This window comes from Chiroxiphia lanceolata, chromosome 4 (assembly GCF_009829145.1).
Source record: "Chiroxiphia lanceolata isolate bChiLan1 chromosome 4, bChiLan1.pri, whole genome shotgun sequence".
NCBI lineage: Eukaryota > Metazoa > Chordata > Aves > Passeriformes > Pipridae > Chiroxiphia > Chiroxiphia lanceolata.
This window is the reverse complement of record NC_045640.1, coordinates 58,439,140-58,460,099: the sequence shown is the minus strand read 5'-3', so window position 1 is coordinate 58,460,099 and position 20,960 is coordinate 58,439,140.

Genomic DNA, 20,960 nt, shown 5'->3' with positions numbered 1-20,960 from the left:
GAGGGCAGCATGTGAGTAACTCATGCCTGGACCACACTGACTGTAGTCACCTTCCAGGCACCAAAGGGAGAAGTGTCCAGGGGGGAAATCAGATGACAGCAAAGGCACTGGGATTCTGTACTGTGTGGGAGGAGCTCTGCTGTCACCCTGTGGCTGTAAGTAGGTCTGAACAGGATCCCAAGACAGACAGTTGTATTTCAGTGTGCAGCCCTGCCCCAACACAGAGGTGAATCCTTAAGGACTGGCATGAAAACTGCAAAGCAGGTTTACAAGGAACAACCCTGTTGCCAGTACAGTGATGTCCAAATTTTTAATCTTAGATGGCACCAGAGCTACAAATATTTTGTGTGGAACTGTTTTTAGAAACACTACTGCTGGAAATGTGACAATGATGTCAAAGTATTAAAAAAAAAATAAAAAAAAGCAGGATTACTTTGGTGACAAACTGTAACTACCTACGTGCACATAAAGCTGTTGTGATTTAACACTGGCAAACTCATTTTGCTTCTTCCAGTACTGGCAGTGGGGTAATGATGACAAAGGAATACCCTCCCTGGGCCATGCTGAGGGACAGAGCAGCCCCTGCATTTGCAATACTGATTTGTGAACATTCAGGACCAGGAAATCATTGCATCTAAGAATGATGCACATCTGATCCCAAATGTGGAATTGTCTCTGCTGATGTTAATGACCTTTTCCTGCATGTAAAAGCCTTGATCTCTCCCTTGAAAACTGTAAACCCAAAGATGCCTGTTGGTACATCCTTTAAATGCAACTTAAAACTCATTTTGGATGAATCAAGTGTGGTCACAGTTAATCACGCAGGTTTCTGGCCCACTGATTTTACCGATGTCATGTGCTTTTGGGAGGAGCACAGTCAGACTTCGGACCACTCTTGACCAGCCCTCTTGGCCGTGTATCTCCAATCACGTGGGTGCAGCCACTGCTTACAAGCCCCCCTGCTGCCACCCACTCCACCTTCTGGGACACGCCACCTCCCCATCTCCGCTGCCCTGCGGCCCCACAGGCACCTTCACACACAGTGCTGCTCCTCACCTCGGGACTTGGACAGAAACCTCCCAAACCATACCACTGCCAAGGGCAGCTGTGTCTTACGGAGAGTTTAATCTGAACAGTTCTATGAATGGAAGATCAGCACAAAGGCAAAGATTTTCCTTTGAGTTATATTTCTGATCGCTACGCTGAAATAGTAATTTCTGATTGTTTTTGGTTTTTTTCCTGAACATGCCATAATGCCACAATGATGCGAGGACCTTGCATGTGCTAGTGTTTGTTTCAGTTTTTGTAAAATACCTCCTTTCAAAAGAATCATAAATTCACACCATATTATTTCCATTCAAAGGGGATTGTGGTCATTTGGTTATACTTTCACAGCTTCAAATCCTTTTTAGTACTGCTCTTCCCCAATGGCATCATCATTCCTAATAGAGCCATGCTTGCAGCAAAACTCTTTGGATTCGACATCCTGCTAAAATACTTGGCTGTGAGTATCTTAGAAGGCGACATGTGATACTTGAATATTTTAAAATGTAAACAAAATACATACATGCACTCTTAGTCCCATCAGGAAGATTGCAGACTTCCCTCCTGTTTAAACACCGGCTGAGACAATGATTCCGCTGGAACGCCTGCCTGCAGAGGGGGATGCAGCCCTGCGGGTAACCGAGCCCGCGCTGGCAGAGAGCTCTGCTCACACCCTGTGTTTATCAGCACAACCAACAGGCATCAAGCAGCAGCCTCGGGAAGCTGCACGGGAGAAGCAGCGGGAGGCAGGAGGCAACAATGATCCCAGCCAGGCGAGGGAGGGATCCTCTGCCTGTCTCCAGGGTCTTCCTTCAGATGCGGTGGGATTAGGGGGCAGTTATTGCAGTGCCAGTGTTGTTAACCCTGTCAGGGTTAACACACTACACACGGAGGGCAGACTGGACACGTCAGAAGCAGTTTGTTCATCAAAACCAAGGAACTTCTCTTGCTTGTGATCTGGTAAGGCACTCCTTTCTTTTAGAGCAGTGGGAAGGTAATTAAATGAAAGCACAACTACTGCCCGCAGGACTGGCAGCAGGTGCTGAAACCAGCATTCGGGTGAACAGCACTGCTGTTTCTCTGTGCTCCACCCCACTACATTCCAGTGCAAGCAACAGTGTTAGAGACAGTCCAGCAGCTCTAAGGCTACTGAAGCACCAGGAGATTTTATGAGATCGTTTTGCTGCCCTGAACTTTTGTCTGCACTCACCTAAAATCAGGAGTACCTTCATGCATCCTGGCTGCAGGACCTCAGTTCTGTATCTTACCTCCACTTGCAACAACATTTTGATTCCTGGAGTGATTCCATCTCTTCTAGTAATTGGGAACAAGCTGCATGAGAAATTCACATCATCAGGCAAAATATCTACAAACAGCAATCACTGAGGAACAGGGGTCAGGCCTGAGCAAACAAAGGTTTGTTAGAGATAAAATCGAGCACTCAGAATGCAACACTGACTGCACAGTTTCACAGCTCCAGCCCGACACAAGTGCCCTGAACCACCATGAGAACCAGAAGCTGTGTTCACCTTGCTGGCTGTGTGTTCTCTCTGCCTGTTGAGGCAGCTGCAGGATGCTCAGCTGATCCCATGTCACTGGAATGACACAGATTGATTTTACAAACAAGTTGTCAACAGGCGATAAAAATTCAGCCAATTAACCCATTCAAGCTTAATTAGAACAGATGCCTGGAAAATCCTTAGCTCCAGACTGCTTCATAGTTAAGTGGGGCTTTCTATCTTCATTTAGGCTGCAACTGCTTTTAAAACTATATTCAGCATCACTGCAGTGCAATTTTGCAAACCCAAGTTCTCTATTCCAGATGCTCCACTTAAATTTTTTGCTATCCACTTTTACCACATCTGTACTTATTTTCTAAAGCTTTGCATGTTCTCTTGACTGGAACTGGCAGCAAATAAAGCTCGCTCAGCCAGGAGATGAAACTTCTAGTTGTAATTCTTTCTTGGCTCTATCATCAAGGTAGGTGTTGCTGCCACTTTGTGGCATTTTAATGCAGTTTCTTTTACTCCAGTGAGGTTTCTTTTTGAAGCTGTTTCAACAGCAAAAAAAAAAAAAAAAAAAATTAAAAAATAGTCATCAGGCAGCTATGTAATATCCTCCATCTGACTTGTCTGGTCTGCAGGGGTTGTCGTGCTCTGTCACTTCAAAGAAAAAGCCCACTCAACATATAGCTGCTGTAAGTTTTCCACCAAAAAGGGTGATCTGATCTTTCAGTAGGTGCACACCCCCTACATCGGGTGGTGCAGCAGCCACTGTCCTGGCAGGGGTAACAACACACGCGGGCACTGGGCTGTGCTGAAGAAGAGAGAAGGCTGAGAGGGGATCTCATTTATGCATATAAATATCTCAAAGGTGGATACCAAGAGGGTGGTGCCAGACTCTTTTCAGTGGTGTCCAGGGACAGGACAAGGAGCAATGGCCATAAACTGAAACACAAGAAGTTTCACCTCAATGGGAAGAACTTCTTTACACTGAGGGTGGCAGAGCACTGGCTTCTAAGCTTCTAGGTCTTCAAAACTGCAAAAACCTTCAAGGTGTTTTTCTGAACAATTAAAAAAATTAGCTAAATTAAGTTTCTAAGTCTTCAAAACGGTAAAAAACTTGAAGGCACTTAACGTCCTGGAGAAACAATTAAGGCATGTTTTCTTCCAGTCTCAGTCACTGTAATCCCTATCTGGTGTAGTATAACAGGTCAGCGAGGCTACTGGTCAACACCAGAGCACATGACTTCAGCAAATATCTCTGGGAAAAGAGAGGGAGAGAGAAAACATTTGGTTGGTTTCATACAACAGGCACATCTGACAGAGGACAGTCAAGAAATGAGTTACTTTATTCAAAGGGGACTTGCAAAGCCCTTTGAATTTCAGCAACTGCCTTATTAGTGTGAGCATTTTTACAGCTTTCCTACAGCACATTGTGCTGATTTTCTTTTGCCAATTTGCCAACAGATCATGGCAATGCATCCCTTCACCCAGAGTAGCTCACAAAACTATGGACAATGACACTGCAAAGGCCACATGGGATGGCAGGTTACAGGCTGAACTGCACTTACTCTACAGCTTTTACAGATTCACCACTGCTTGCACCAGAGCAGGACATGACACTCTTAACAACAAAACTGTACAATAAAAAAAAGTGAGGCTCTGAGGTGGGATTTCCCGCAGTCGGGTGCTGAGATTGCAAGGGAAGACACACCTAACATCAAATAGCTCCTCTCCTGGCTCTTTGAGACAGATTGACTGCCTGTTTCCCTTTCTCTTGCTGCTCTGCAAGAGGGGGAACTGCTGGGGTCTCTCATGTTTCTTCACCATTTCTCTGCTCTTCTCAATTTCCCCCCACAACACAGGAAGTTCGGCAAATGACAAAATTAAATAAAACCCGCAGAGGAACCAGGGTTATTCGCCCACCCGTGCTAAGCCACCTGCTCTGTGAGGAGGAGCCTAAACGTAGACAGGCACTGAAATATCCACAGGGAATGCTCATTCACCACAGAGCTTGCAGCCGACTCTTTGCGCAGCTGAAGCAGTTGGCTGGAGGTGTATTCATAGTTCCCTTTGGAAGTTAGCTTTCCAAAAAACACTTGTGAGGAACAACCACCTCAGTTAAATAAAGGGCTGTCTGGTAATTTAAGGGAAAGCGACTATCAGAGTTGAGGGGCTTGGCAAAGGGGGCTCTGGGAAGTCCCTTACTGGACGCATCTGTCTTTTAGGCATCAGCATAACTGCGAGCACCACAGCAGCTCCAGGGAATACCAAACAAGCTTGATGCAAATTTCTCTAAGTGCCAAGTGCCTCAGGTACCCCGCTGCTTTTAACAGAGTGGCTTGGAGGATGGGCACTGCCGCCCTACAAAGCTCTGCTTGGGTTGGAAGCTGAAGAAACCCACCAGTGCTGCCAGGGGTTGACCAGCCACATGCTGACACAGCCTGCTGCCCAAATTTTATTTTTTTTAAAAAAATATTTTTATTTTTGGAATTATTTTTATTTAATTTTTTGTTTTTATTTTTATGCCTATTTATATATTTATTTTATTTTCATTTTTTATTTAGTTTTAAAATTTTTTTAACTTATTTGTTTTACAAATTTTATTTTTATTTTTATTTATTTTTTTATTTTCATTTTTGAATTTATTACTAATTTTATTTTTACCTTTTTATTTTAATTTTTAATTTTAATTTTATTTTTATTTTTTTCATTCTTTTTTAATTTTATTTTTCATTTTAATTTTGCCACTCCTTGGGGACCTAGTGAGATTGACAGCGACAGCAGCCAATGGGATGGCGAGGAAGGCGGTGCGAGCCGCGCTGTGACCAATGGAGAAGCGGAGCGAACTTCACGGTAGCCAATGGGAAGGTGGCGCGGGCTGCTGAGCTTGTCTGCCCCTTCCCTCCCTGCTCTGCGCTCTCCCCTCTCGCTCGGGGCACGGCGGGGCTGCGCCGGTGTCCGGTTGCTGGTTTCTGTCTCCCTGGTGCCGGTTCTCATTCTTTATAACATAAAAATTAAAATCGAGGATGGGATTCAAACCCATATGTTCGTAGCAGAATAGTTCCCCCCGTGAGACTTGACCCACTCGGCCACGGGGTGGGTCGGAAAGGCTGGACCGCCTTAGACAGCCTTTAAGGAGAGAGGGGTGAGCCCTGGAGGCCGCCATTTTGTTGTACGGTGCATGAAAGGGGAGCGCCACGTTGCCCGGACGTAGGCGGCCGCCATGTTGCTGTCCGGCGATTCAGGTGGACGCGGGGCGGTCGCTTGGATTTCAGCGCGCCAGCGGCCACCAGCACCGCGGAGCCAGGAACCGAGAACTGGCGCTGCCCCGCCGTGCCCCGAGAGGGAGGGGAGAGCGCAGAGCAGGGAGGGAGGGGGCAGAGAAGCACAGTAGCCCCCGCCGCCTCCCCATTGGATGCCGTGAACTTCGCTTCGCTCTCCTATTGGTCACGGCGCAACTCGCACCGCCTTCCCCACCGTTCCATTGGCTGCTGTCTCTGTCAATCCCGATGGGTCCCCAGGTCCTCCGTAAAACCTGAACAGAATATAAAAAAATAAAAAGAAATTAAAAAAACAAAAAGAGAAAATATAAAACCCCCCACCCAAATAAAAAAAGAAAATAAAATTATTTAAAAGATTGTTCTCGTTTTATTTTTCATTTATTTGTATTATATTTTTATTTAAATTTTATTTTAATTTCTACTTTAATGTTTTAATTTTTATTTTCCATTTCCATTTTAATTTTTATTTTTAATAAATTTTTATTTTATTTCTGAATTTAGTTTTATTTTTTATTTTATTATTTTTAAATTTTTTTATTTTTAAATTTATTTTTATAATATTTTTATTTTATTTTTATTTTTATTTTATTTTTCATTTTATTTTTATTTTTGAATTTATTTTAATTCTATTCTTATTTTTATTTTCTTTTATTTTTATTTTCTTTTATTTTTATTTTCTTTTTTATTATATTTTTATTTTAATTTTTATTTTAATTTTTTAAAATGTTATTTTTATTTTCATTTTCATTTTTTAAAAAAATTTTATTTTATTTTTATTTTTATGGTATCCTGGGGTGCACTAGGAAGAGCATTGCCTGCAGGTCAAGGGAGGTGATCCTGCTCCTCTACTCAGCCCTGGTGAGGCCACATCAGGAGTGCTGTGTCCAGTTCTGGGCTCCTTAGGACAAGAGAGGCACAGAGCTCCTGGAGTGAGTCCAGTGGAGGGCAACTATGATGATGACAGGACTGGAGCATCTCTCTTAGGAGGAAAAGCTGAGGAGCTGGGCTGTTCAGCCTTGAGAAGAGACAACTGAGAGGGGACCTCATCAATGTCTATTAGTATCTGAAGGAAGGGTGTCCAGAGGATGGAGCCAGGCTCTTCTTGGTGGTGCCAAGCAATAGGACAAGAGGCAATGACCAGAAACTGATACACAGGAAGTTCCACCTGAATGTGAGGAAGAACTTTATTGCATGAGTGGCCATGCACTGGAACAGATTGCCCAGAGACATTGTAGAGTCTCCCTCACTGGAGATATTCAAGAGCCATCTGGACACAATCCTATGCAATGTGCTCTAGGATGACCCTGCTCGAGCAGGGAGGTTGGACCAGATGACCCACTGTGGTCCCTTCCAACCTTGCCCATTCTGTGATTCTGTAAATATTGCTATACTTTTTGGCAGGGCTGTGATTCCTCGAAAGTGCATCTGATTTTACAGCACTGCAATCCCTGGAAGAATTATGTTAAACTAAAAGAAGCTCTTACTATTTCAGAAAAATGAAACCTGACCACCAGTTACTTTTAACTTCCTTCTCTCTAATCTTCTGTTTCTCTCAATCCTTAATGCCTCTCTAATGCCTCAGTGAAGAGGCACCTGAAAATATATCATGAAGCAGAATGAGCAGGCTGGGATATTCAGTTGATAGCACTGTTCTGACACTACTCCTCGTGAAACTGGTAAACCTCAAGCTGCTTTCCTCTGAAGAAAACAAGGCTTAAGCAGAGGATAATCCTGGGCTTTAGGTGCTCAGAAACACTGCTCTCTTCTGCAAGTGGCAGGCTTGGTTTGAGAGTCTAGCAGGTTTGCTTTGCTGGGTAAGGCAGTGCAGATTTCACTCCAGGTTAGCTCATACTGAGGTCTGGTTCCAGGAAGTTGTAGCCCTGAGAGAAAAGAGCCCCAAAACTCCTCCACAGGCAGATGTTCTAGGAAAAGGGGATAACTAAGGGTGCAATTTCTGTAACCGACAGGAGTAGTGCCAGATGAAATATAAGCAACTGACTGCTTGGGAGCTGTAATGAATCAATAAGTCAGGAGAGGCCTCAGGAGTGTCATTCACACCTCAGGGGGTGCCTCCTATTGTTTTGGAATAGTGAGAGAGCAGGAATCATTACAGTGTCAGCCCTTCCCATTATTCAATTGTGCCCACTGGATACAGGGCTGCCTACAGCAAGAAATATATGTGCTGCTGCTATGTGTGTCCCTTTTGAGCTTGTAGGACCTTCCTAGTGCAGCCTGCAGGTCGGATGCGAGACACTTCCTCCAATTAGAATTTAATTGCCTTAGAGAACAGCTGAGAATTTCAATCTTCTTTTTTTTTTCTTAGGCCCATCAATCTTGTTTCTTGAAGTAATTTGATTTCCCCCTCTCAAAGAATGCTAAATCTTCTCAGGGGAATGAGGAAGCATGTGAAGAAGGAGAAAATAGTTTTCAGTGGAAATTTAAATACAATGCTGATTGTTTGCTATGAGCACTCCAGTGTACCTACAGCTGAATTCCTCAACTAGATGCAGAAAGACTACTGACCTTAGTAGGAGTCTACCAGAATCTGGGAAACAATAGTTTGAAATACCACAGTAATCCAGGCCAAGACTGCTCTGATCCTGCTTCAGTATCTTAGAGCTGACATACTTTTGAAACCCTAGGAATTTTTAAGACTGTCAAATGTAGCTGCAATTTTTCTGGATTTTTCACAGTTTTGAGGTTCGTTTGTTCAAATGAACCTCTAAAGAATGGGAAAAGGCTGTCAATGGCTATCACTGAAAAATTGCAGGAAAGGATGTGTAGTACTATCCTTTTCCTGAAAATACCTGACTTTCCAGAGCAGTGCAAGCTATGATTGCAGGAATTCATTCAGAGCTGCAGGTGCTGCACGTTTCATCACTGGATCACTGTCTCTCTTCTGCAGATTAGCAGGCAGAGCATGGAGGCCAACATCACACAAAATCCTAGGAAGCAAGAAAGAAGTATTACATGTCCAAGTAACACAAACATAGGCAACAGCCTGACATAGTAATTGATGTAACTAATATCCCAAATCTATGTCTGTTCATATGAAAAAAAGTAATCCCTATTTCTACTCTTCCTATGTGAAACACCAGACATCACCAGTGTGGTTTGTTACCACCACCCCAATGCAAACAGTAAAGATTCTCCCACAGAAATGAATTGGACAATGCACCACAAGTTACCACTCTGTCTATGTAGGTAAGAACCAGGGCCTGCACAGCCAAATGACACCCAAATATTTCCTAGTAGCTGTATCTGAGTACATAAAATTCTGATAGCTGTATCAATTGTATCGAGCACTGCATATGGGTCTGACTGTTGCACAACAGCCTGACAGTGGAGGTAGATCTTCCTGTGTCTCTCTAGTAATTTCCCTACTGCATCATGTTATTCACTATGGACATCTGCAAGAGACAATAGCTACCAGAACGAAGGATTATCTCACCCCATTTTCCATTTATCCTTTTCTCCAGGAAACAGGGCTTCTGTGACTTCACTCTGTCAATTTTCCCTCTCGTAACTTTGGAATCAGTTTCCCAAACTCAACCAGACTTGGCAGAAACACTGAATATAAAGCTTCTATGGATTCTGTGGGAAACAGGCAGCCAGGCAGATGAAAACATGTTCACCTGGAAGAAAGGCAGTGTGAAATCAACTGTTTATCGGTAGCAGAAAGCTCAGATTGGCTGGACCAAGGACACAAATCTGTGGAAAGGCAGACTATACCCAAAATTCCTGGAAATATTATCTGTTTTTTCTCAGTTAAATATGCTGGTTGTTTCATCTGTGTAGTTACACTTGGCCAGGTGTTTGCATTCCTGCCTTGGTGAGGCTCATCAAGCATTTTTGCCAAGACACTAAGAAGCCAGGAAGAAATTACTCCAAGCCCTCCATTTCTTGATTTGTTCCTCTGTATCTGTTAGAGGTGATTTTAAAGCTTCTTGTTTTCACTGGAGCACATTTTCAGGACCATTGGGTCCCTCCAGACATAGCACACCAGATGACTTGGAAGATATCAAACATCATCCTCAAAAGCCTCAGTTACAGTAAACCAGAAGAAAGAGTCACAAAGTACTTAGATATTGCCACTGGACTGTCACTGGAGAACTCGTGTTCCCTAAGAACACCATCTGCTTTCTGTCTCAGCCACAATCAGACTAAAGGACTTCAGGTGGAGGTAAAAGAATAAAAAAATCTCATCAGTAAAACTGTTTGTAGGGAGCAAAACGTTTCTCCTTAGCTTCCATAGCTAATAAGTTTCAAAGACTAATATTAGTACAATATCCAGACTCCATTCTGTATTCAAGCATTAGATGTAGGTTTGAACATACCACTATGGCTGAGTCCTATCACAAACCTGATGCCCTATCTCTGGGTAATATGATCCTTTTACATTAATTTGGCATAAAAATCCACATTGAAACATGAGAATTTCTCAAAGGATAAAAATCCTGAATTTCACTCTAAGTAATAATGAATTGCTGATCCAATTAAACATTAAAATCCATAATGAGCTGGAAGAGATTGGCGTGTGTAACTAGCATAAAATGTGGTATGATTGCAGCTGCCTGTCCCTGTAAACAGCAACGGCTGTTTGCAAACCTTGTGCACATGAAAGTCACAATGTATTTTTTTGCCCTGTTTCCTCTGACCCTCTTTTACTGTGTTTGCACTCTTAGAAGCTATTGAGAAGATGTTGTTCTAATTTAAGTGTAATAATACAGGTTGAAATTTGTAAGAAAATGATAGAACACCTGGTCAAAATCTTGCTGAAGTCTATAATCAATAGTCCATTTTAGTATTAGCAGCCTTTGAGTGAAACCTCAATTATAGCAACATGAACTCTGTCCAGTCAGCAATGAAGAATGAGCACCATGTTCCTTTGGACAAGCCTATTTGGAATGAATACTGTTTTTCAAAACACCAGTAGAGATACCCTTAGCCCACCACAAACCAACAAACACAGTTTTAAAGGCTCAGCAGAGGCTGAGATAAAACAATTGTGTTGCTATGAGTAAAATGAAGCCTCCAGCTTCAATTCAAACAGTAAAGAGTATAATGGATACTTGCTGAACTTCTAAATAGATATTTCAGATGCATCTGCCTGCAGTGAGCAACTGAAAAGCCAGCATGTGAAAAGTCTTGTCTCTTTAAAGCTGCCTGAGCAAATGCATCTGGTAGTTGTGTCTATTCATATATGATTTTGGTAGAGAAAAGTAGAATGGATGTGGTAAGTCTGATACACGGTTCACTTCAAAAAGAAATGCAGATGGTGCCTTTTGTTGTATAACTGTTAGTAGCAAAAAGGGTGATGTTCGTTGACAGTTTTTGACAGATCTTAACCTCAGAGCTCTGGGATACTATTTTGAGCTGAAGGATACTACTTTGGTGAAATTATAGTAGCAGTAATTCTAGATGAAATAGCAATTGGAGTTAAAGGCATTTGGGAGAATTTATTAAAAAGTGAGAAATTAATTAGTTGGTAATGGGAGTCATATACTGATGGGAGAAGAATCTTGCAAGCTGTAGAAGAAGAGCTGTGATCAGAAACCTTTAACACTGGTCCAGGCTTTGCAGAAGCAGTAGTTGGGAATTTAATTTATAAAGTGAAATCCAGAGGACAACGAATGCCCAAAGAATCTGAAGTACTGGAGTACAAGATAGAGACTGTAAACTCATGTGGTTCAAAGCACAAACCAGCCCGACACTGATTGTAAGGACAGAAATTAACTGTATCTAGTAATGAAAAAGCCTCTACTTGGACACCCACATCAGCCTGCTCCCATGGAGATTTTACTATGAAGGTATTCTTGCCTACTCCTTAGCTGGGCCTGAACTCAGTTTTGCCACATGGAATAAACCACTGTGTTTCTGATACATAAGAATGGGCATCCCTTTCAGCTTTACCAGACTTAGTCCCTGAGGACAGAACTATTTTTCTGACAATTTCCAAGTCAGCCTTATAATTAGATTCTACACTAAAACACAAGAAGCATATTTACCTTTCTTTTGATTCAAATTACCTTAGCAGTATAAAACATTTCAATCTTCTCACGCTTGAAAACTACAATGAAAACCACTACATAGGCTCCACCTGGGGAAAAAAAAAATAGGCTGTAATGAAATGAAAATAGCAATTTTGATGCAGTGAATTGAAGAATTAGATCAAGAGCTAAGTCCATTCTTAAAATGCCCCACTTTGGTATCAAAGTTTATTTTCTAAAATGTTGTGTGTGTGTGTGAATGTCTGCATGTCTGAACATGTACATGAGCATTTAAATAACTACATATCTCAGATAATTAAGATGATATGATGATTGCAGGTATTTCAGGCTTCTCCATTTATACAAATTAGCTCACAGCCCCAGAACAGCTGTTTTTTTCACAATTTATTACTGCTGCAGAATGACTTCACACATTCAAAGCACTTCAGTCCCATAATTTAAACACTTAGAAGATTCTGCACTGACAGGTCATATTCAAATTCCATATTCCATTAGACCATACTCCAGTAAATAATTGAGTTTGATCTTGTTGTTTGTATTACAGGTTCAATTATTTAAACCATTTGGGCTCAGATATTTTAAACAAAAAATATTTAAATGCTGATTTTCTTGTGAAGTATCAAGGCCAAAAACTGACAGGTATTTTTCTTGGAAAAAAAAAAAAGAGAAACACAAAACTCTAAACTAATTAATAAAATCACCTGTACTTGTTAACAAAGCTTTGAGAGTGACAGCTTGCTGCTGCAGGTCTTACTGTTGGAAGAAGGGAAGGGTGAGTATCACCCAAGGGTTTACAAGGGGAAACTACAGCAGAATCAAAACTGCCTTACAGAGGCACCACTTGTGGAATGTTACTGACTGTCTTGTGTTTGTAAAAAGGTTATTATGTAGATCAGAATTAGCACTAGAGAGAGATAATTTAGACATGAGTCTGCAAAGTGAAATCCTCAGCTGGAGTCTACATAGGGGGAAAGATCCAAAATCAAGCTCACATTTTGTTAAGAAACTCTAGTGTTATGACTATGAATGAAAATCTTGTTCATTTGATTATGAGATTAGACATATTTAGACATTTAGACTCAGAGGCATCCAAGAAGACAGGAAACATGCTTCTTCAAAGGAGGAGAATAGGCACGGAGATGAAGGCTAATAGAGACATAACTTAGTATGATATAGATGACTGAAAACTGTCAAAACACATGAAAGGCAAGCTAGTGTCTATTTGCCTTCCTCATTGACTGAGAAAAGTTATTTGTTAAAGGATGTCATGGAAAAGATCAAATGCTGAAGCAATGTGTGCAGCAGCATAATATATAACTCAGTGATCTCAGCAGGAGGAACTCAAGATTTGGAGCACACAATTTCTCCTACTGTGAATTCAAGCTGGGCACCATCAGGACTTAGTATTTCCATTTGAAAATGTATTTCCATTTGGAAATGGGTGAATGGCAGCTACTTGTCATACAACTGATGACAAGCAGCAAGAGGTATTAATTTGCACTCACATCTGACTTGATCAGTATTTTCTGTTCAGAACTGAGTCCTGTCCTCCCTAAAAAAATATGTCTTTTACTGAGGATACTGATTTATACTTTCAGAAACTTGCTATTCAGTAAAGGAGTGCTCTCTTCAGAATCAAGTAGATATTAATAAATCATTAAATACTTTATTTTTCAAAGGATGATGATTAATTACTGCTGCTTTGCGATTTAATGGCAAAAATCCTCATTTGTCACATAGATCAGAGAAAGGCAAACTGTAAGGGAAGTTGCAAGGACCTTTCAAGTCCAGTCTTCTTTTGAGACAAAGTGGAGTACTCTCAGTCCATTCCTGATGAGAAAAAACAATTCCTGAAAATCTTAGAAGTTTCCTGTCCCATGTTTGAGCTGGCATTTATCTCTCATTTCCAGTATGTCTGTATAATCTTTCCCCTCTCCTTTAGTGTCCCTTGCTAATAGAAACTATTCTGTGCAACACCTTTCTGCTGTGATCCCTTCATAATTAAATTCTTCTTGTAGTGTGTGCCCTTATTTTTGTACTCTGTCCAATTCCTTCTACATTTTTAAGTTACAGAAAACCTTATGTTGTAGCCACAATCATCTCAACATACTTTTCCATTTTAATTAGATTGTCATTGACTTCTTCAGAACGAATGGCTTTTCCTAACTCCCTATCAATCCTTAAGCTTAGCTTTAATTATCTCTCATTTTCTTCTCTTTAAAGAAATAAAGTAAATCCCCATGATCGTTTTCATCCCACTTACCTGTCCTTTTTGGATTCACAGTAAATTCCTCCCCACAAATTAATATCAAAATCTAAACCAGACATTTCATTTGCTTTCCAAAACCAACAAGTTCTCTCCAGCACCCTCCAAGGATTCAGTGGTCTGTGATGGCACAAGTTTCCTAGAAAATCTACAAATAACATTTTAAATATCAAGACCTAATTTTCCTTCCAAGCAAAGAACACCCTTTCTTGTCGTAGTGCCATTTAGCAGCATTTTCATCTACACAAAAGCCTCCCTGCAGTAAGGTTCTCCCTCTCCTTTCTTTTTGCTGTCGTCTGTGGATTAATGTCTTCCAATTTCCTGCAGTTGCCCCTCTGTCTTCCCTGCTCTCTCTAGACAGGGAGAGCAGGGTCTCAAGAAATTTTTTTGTGGTTTGTTCTGTTTTCCAGAAATCAAGTGGCTTCCCCATTACCTAGACTCACACACTCAGAATCATAACATCCCATTGATTCACAGTCGGAGCTGGTTCTCAAAAGCCTTCAGCAATCTGGAAACACAAGGCAAGGCTCAATAGTATTTGCTCTGAACAACAGAGATAAGATGGTCATTGACCTCATTTCTTTCTAACCACTTTTTCTATTGAGCAGCTTCTTCTTTGTTGACCCTGACCACTGACATCACTGCAAATAAACATTTTGTAGGTATTTTCTGCCTTTGACCACAATCCAGCATATTTTGGAGTCCCGATCACTTCCCAGAGAGCTAAAATTCCTTTAAAAGTCTGGGTCTATCTTCATAAAGCTTTAATGATCCTTCACATCATAGCATGACACATGAAGAACTCCATGATTTCACATGTGTAAAACCTGAAACATGAAAGAAGTAAAAGGATTTGCCTTTTGCACGATAGGAGGATTTTGCAGGACAACATGGGAGTGTCTGATCAGATGATAATCATTGCCAGATAACCTATCACAATCATGGAAGCCTGAAGATCCCTTCATTTTCACCCCTTATTTTTGCAGTATGGTTCCTATGGTAAATGCTTAATGTAGCAAAGATTTATTGGATATTCTCCTGGGGCTTGTGCTTTGGTCTTTTCTGCCTACTCTTCTCTGAGATTTCTTATCTTCTAGAGATAATTATGGCATTCATTAGCAAAGTGACAGTGAAGACCTCATCACCATTTTTAGTCATGTGGTCTATTACCCCACTGATTCAGGTAACCTAGATTTGCAGCATTAGTGGGGATAAACCACATAATTATCACAGCTTTTTGCATTTGTTTGAACATAAAAGGGTAATAGGGGCAAGTGGCCAAAACTGAAGTGGAACTTACCATTCTCACATACACTTGCCAGAGAGGCTCTGTATTATGACAAGAGTTTTAATCTAGACAAAGGGTGCACTGTTTGCTGTTAACAGGTACAAATTCTTTTGCTACTGTAATTGTAGGTTGATCAAAGTAGGTGAATCAAAAGTGTGGATTGTAAGACAATTATGTGCATCCCTGCATCATCCTTCCAGGCATAAAATGGTAGTTGGAGCTATTTTAAGGTCCTGAAAGCGCAGGGAAAAGCAAGTGGCTTATCTCTGCATTTTGTCAGAGCTTCAAGGTGCATACAAGCAACCAACATTGCTGAATTTCATGATTTATCTTCAGTTACATCCTCCATTAAGCACTATGTTGACCTCCCTAAATGTTACATGGGTAAAAGAAGAAGGCACATCAATTACTACATACAGATCCAGAAAGAAGAAAATTCTCACAATTTTCTAATCTTTCATGTTGTGGCAGAATTACATCAATATTTTTTTGGGGGTCATTTATCATCTCCTGTAGTTCTTGAAGTATGTTCTTGAAGAATATCCAGACTTCCTGGGCTCCTTTATTCTTCAGGACTGCCTCTGAAGGGACTCTGTCAATCAGTCTCCTAAACAGGACAAAGTCTGACATCTGGAAGAACAAGGCAGCAGTTCTGCTAACCTCCATCATTTCCTGATGGCTGTGCCCAAGATGGCCTCCAGCCATCACATCAGCCACAGGTCCATTGGGATGCCTTCCCTAGTAAGGTCACTCACCAGCTGTGTCTGTTTGCTGTCTGCTATACTGTATTTCCAGCAGACACCTGGTGAGTTGAATTCCCCCAGGAGAAAAAGTGCTAGCAATTCTTCCAGCTGTTTATAGCATATTTTGTCTGCCTCTTTGTCCTGGTTGGGTGGTTTATAACAGACTCCCACCATGCTGCCTTGTTGGCCTTCCTCCTCGTTCTTTCCCATAAACACTCAGCCCTATCATCACCATCATCAAGCTCTAGACAGTCAAAACATTCCCTAACTTACAAAGTTACCCCACCTTCTCTCCTTCCTTGTGTATCCCTTCTGAAGAGTTTATAGTCACCTATTGCAGCACTCCAGTTGTGTGCATCATCCCACTGTGTTTCTGTGATTGCATATATATATCATAGTTTTCCTGCTGCACAAGGGCTGTGAGCTCCTCCCTCGTGTTGTCAGTGCTGCTTGCGTTGGTGTGCACCAAGAGAGGTCAGATCAAAGGACTTCGCTAGCATACCATGCCTCAAATCAAGGTTGCTCTGCATTTCCCTTTCCAGATCACTCCTTCTCTTCATGCATATTGAATGAAAAGAGTTCAGCATTTTATTTGCACCTCAGAGAACTCCGTCCCATTAATTTTTAACATTTCTTCACTTCATTTAGGATCTCAGAAACTCAAGCCATTTATCAGAGAGGGAGAAGCTACAAGTGCAATTTCAGTCCCCTTTAAAAGGTGCAGATCTCAGAGCAAAGTGCAAGTGTCAGAGATAAAACATTTCTCAGTCTATTACAGTTGAGGATATGTCAGAACATAAATATAACTCCATCCTTTTAAGCAGCAAATTTCTCACTCTGCTGCAGCTTATGGAGCAAATCTCAGATCAAATCAGTGAGAGCCAGAGGTAAATTACTCCTTAATACACCATAATTTAAAATGTCTCATAACTCACTGTACAGAGCACAAGGTTCAGAGTGCCTTTAGCTTCAGTGTGAAAGGCAAAAATGGGTAATTTAGAATCGAGGAGAGTGGAAACCTGTAAGAATTAAATAGACCCATGCCAACTTCAATGAAAATTATGACAGTGACAGAAGGCTTTCATTTTTAGCAAGTGATGTGGTCCCTTCACTGGCTATATCATTACTGGCTGTTGACCATGACTTGGATATTTCAGAGGTCCTCTCTGTGATAGCAGGATGGTTGAAACACAGTACATCTTGTTTCCAGCCTCATTTATTGCTAAGCACCTGTCCCACAATCATGATGCTGAGAAAAGAAAACATTGATTCTTTCAAGTAATTTCTGTATAGATCTTTTCTGAAGTACTGTAAGGACCTTCCCAGGAGTTTTTGTCCCAAAGGTTAGATTTTGACTCACATGACATTTCATATTCTAATCTCTCTCTTCCCATCAGTTCTGTGTCTCGTGATGAGATAAATCATGGCAGAGTCTGGCTTACAGGGACAACTGTACATGTATGTATATATGTGTAGTAACTCCCAGTGCCACTCTTCCAAGTTTTTTTTTCTACCACTTTTTAGTATAAAAATGCAGATAATATTTATGGTCATTTGATTTCTTGATCAGAAACAGAATCCTCTGCATTTTCTACAGAAAGCTAAAGTCTTCTGTGAAATCAATTTGAACAATTTTTTTTTTAATTGAAAATTAGTCTGCATATTACAGTGTTACAATGCAACCCAGAAACAAGAAATTATATTCTCATTTATTTATCTATGGACACCAGCTAGAGAACTCAGAGAACTCATCTACCCAGGACGTTGTGTTTCTCCACATACCAGTGTGGACTATGTGCTGGAATAGTATTTGGTCCAGATCCTAAGCAGTATTTGGGATTTTGTGCCCAGAGACCTATAACTTCTCTGAAGCTCTCCCTTACATCAATCCTCTCCACAAATATAAAAGTCAGGGCAATATAGACCTAATATCTCAGTTCAACTTCATGTCAACACAACATGAAGTGGATTTTACTGGATGATTTAGAAGGCTCCTTTACTTCGATGATATAGCACGGGCATGTAACAGATCCTTCATTTTCTAGTGGAGACAAGATAATCTATTTAGAAAAAGAAAAGATTTAGATCAGATATTTTAACTCTCAGGGGAAAAAGTACTTTCAAATTCCTTTAATCTCTCTCCCTCAATGTGATTGTGACTTTAACACCTGGAACACAAAGATATATTTCTTACTGTTTCTCAGAGAGTTCTCATATCAAACGTAACTGAATCAAAAAGCCCAATTTTAACACAACCAGGCCAAAACTCTTCTCTCTATAAGCAGTGCACACTGGTCAAAGACAACCTTTCCATGGAAAAAAATGTTGTCCCTATCACTTTGCATGTTTGAAAGCCACACAAGCCCAACCAAATTTCTAGCCTGCTGCTGAAACTGTATTTTCATTAAAGGACCTATGTTTTCACTGCAGATCTTAGTTTCAAAGCCACATCACCATATAAAATCATGAAATCGGGAAAATATTGATAATTTTTTAGTGTAACAACACTGCCAGTCTTGAAACTAAAGCCCAAAACTAGAATCTAACCCACTGGCCAAGATAAGCAGTTATTTTTAATTAAGAGGTAATATCTCTCTTCTTGTGGATGCAGCAGGAAGAGCTGAATTATTACATAGATGTTAAAGGAAAATTCATCAGAAAACCAGGGCAGGCTGTGCTACAACAGGAGAAATTATTCCTGGCAGAGGGTCTAAACCAAGTTCTATCTAGAGCTGGCAGCTGGAAGACCTTCCTTCACAATGCTGCTGACAATCATCACAGTCTCATCCAGATACAACACAAAAAATCAAGTATTCCAAGGTGAATTCTGTTTCTTAAAGAAACTATTGCCAAAAACTTATTAGAATTAGCACCACTGTATCTCAGAGCTGTGCCAACAGTCTTACCTGGGCACCATAACCTGCTCTGCTCCGTGTTATAGACACATACACATACATATTCTTTGACCTTTGGACTTAGTTTTCTAAATGCCATGTGTTTAATCATCAGGCCATGTAAAATATACAGGTTTTGTTCTGGACTTGAATTGAGAACTGGTCATGCAATAACAAATTATAGTGAAATACAATATGTGTTTCTACACTGACTTCTCACTTTCTTCGTATCTAAGATGCAGAGAAATATCTTTTGTGTATCAAGAGGAGAAGAACTAGGAAATGACTCATGGTCTTGGATAACTTTATAATGACATTGACTGAATCTCCTATTCTGAGACACTGCAGTAGCTTCAGAAAATTAATTGGTCTTGGGTAACAATGAAAAAATGTGGCTTTTACATAAATCACTACTTGTTACAACAGCAGGAGATTTTCTGTGGTTTTTTTTTTTTTTTTAATATTTTTAGCATCTTCTAGCAATGGCTTAAAATAATTTGCAAAAACAATACTTTACTTTTGTTACCAGAAGTTTTTACCATAAGGCTACAAAGGGCTTTGTGCTTTCAAGACAGTGATGTGCTGTGGGAAAATTAGTGTGCCATTTAATTTTATTTTTGAAAATAAAGTTGCAGCTTTGCCTCTTTATTTCAATTTTCTTTTGTATGGTAATAACACCACTTCAATCTTGAGGTTCATGCCCTGCCTGTGTGATTTAAAATCATACAGAAGTTTTCTATGTGCAGCCTCTGTAACTTTCATAGCTGAAAATTGGTTAGAAAAAACCGTAAGGTGAATCTATAGATAATAATGTTGAACTCCTTTTAAGATTAGTTGTAACTAGGAGGAGTGTTATGATGACAGCTTTTCAGGAAAAAAAAAAGATGAAGTGTGGTGGAACAATACTAGGTAACGGGCAAAAGTCTTTTGCAAACAATAAGCATATTCTTTACTGTATTGTTCAAAGAAATAAATACTTTTCTACTTCCTTACACAAAAAGAGAATGTGCACAAATTTTCAGCAGTTTCTTCAGGCACATAAAGAAATTTTATTGACATTCTTGGAGATAGAACAGAAGAAAAAGCAAAAGGTGGGGAACAGTGGAAGAAACAGTCAAATTGCCTTCATAAACAAGATTAAGATTGTTTAGAAGCCAGGCTATGTATGTCTGTGGACCTAGGAGGGTTAGGTAGGAAATGAGATTTTCCTAACACTTTCTCAACACTTTCAGGAGGCATTTGCAAGTATCATCATCTTTTGTTTAGAAGCAAAGCTTAAAATTGAGAGACACACAACAACAAAAAGTGCCACTGTCAGCAACATTCAGAATGAAAGACACTTGGATTTTATCATTAGCATCATTCTAACTACCCTCACATGTCATGTGTACTTAATGGGATTCTTATGGTTCCCAGTTTCTTACTAAGGCTGATGTACAGTGGAGCTCTTCATCCTGGAAGAATGTGGCCAGTAATTTGAAAGGCACTTCAAAAATCTTAGGTGAAATAAAACCAGTATTATTGTCTGCCGTTTGAGTCTGACCCTAAGAGGTTCATGGCAGCATTCTCTCTCCTGGTTTGAAATGTATTTTTAAATTCCAAGGAGAATAGTCCATAACTTTCTAGTCAATAGAAGGCCTCAAAAAATGACAGAAACTAGAGATAGAAAGAAATACACATGGGGTAGCCTCCAAGTGAAATGATTTCCCCCATGTGATGTTCAATGTCAATAAGCTAGTAAATATGTTAGTTACACCATTACTTAAAACCAAATCTTTTCTTGGAGATCAGAATACATGGTGAAACAACACTAGGCTCTTTTTTGTCTTTCAAGGAACTACAATTGTATTCTTTTACATCAGGTCAATATTTTGTGTTCATGTTCCCCTCTGTAGTTATTTAAGGAAGAGGTGTCACTTCCAGAAATC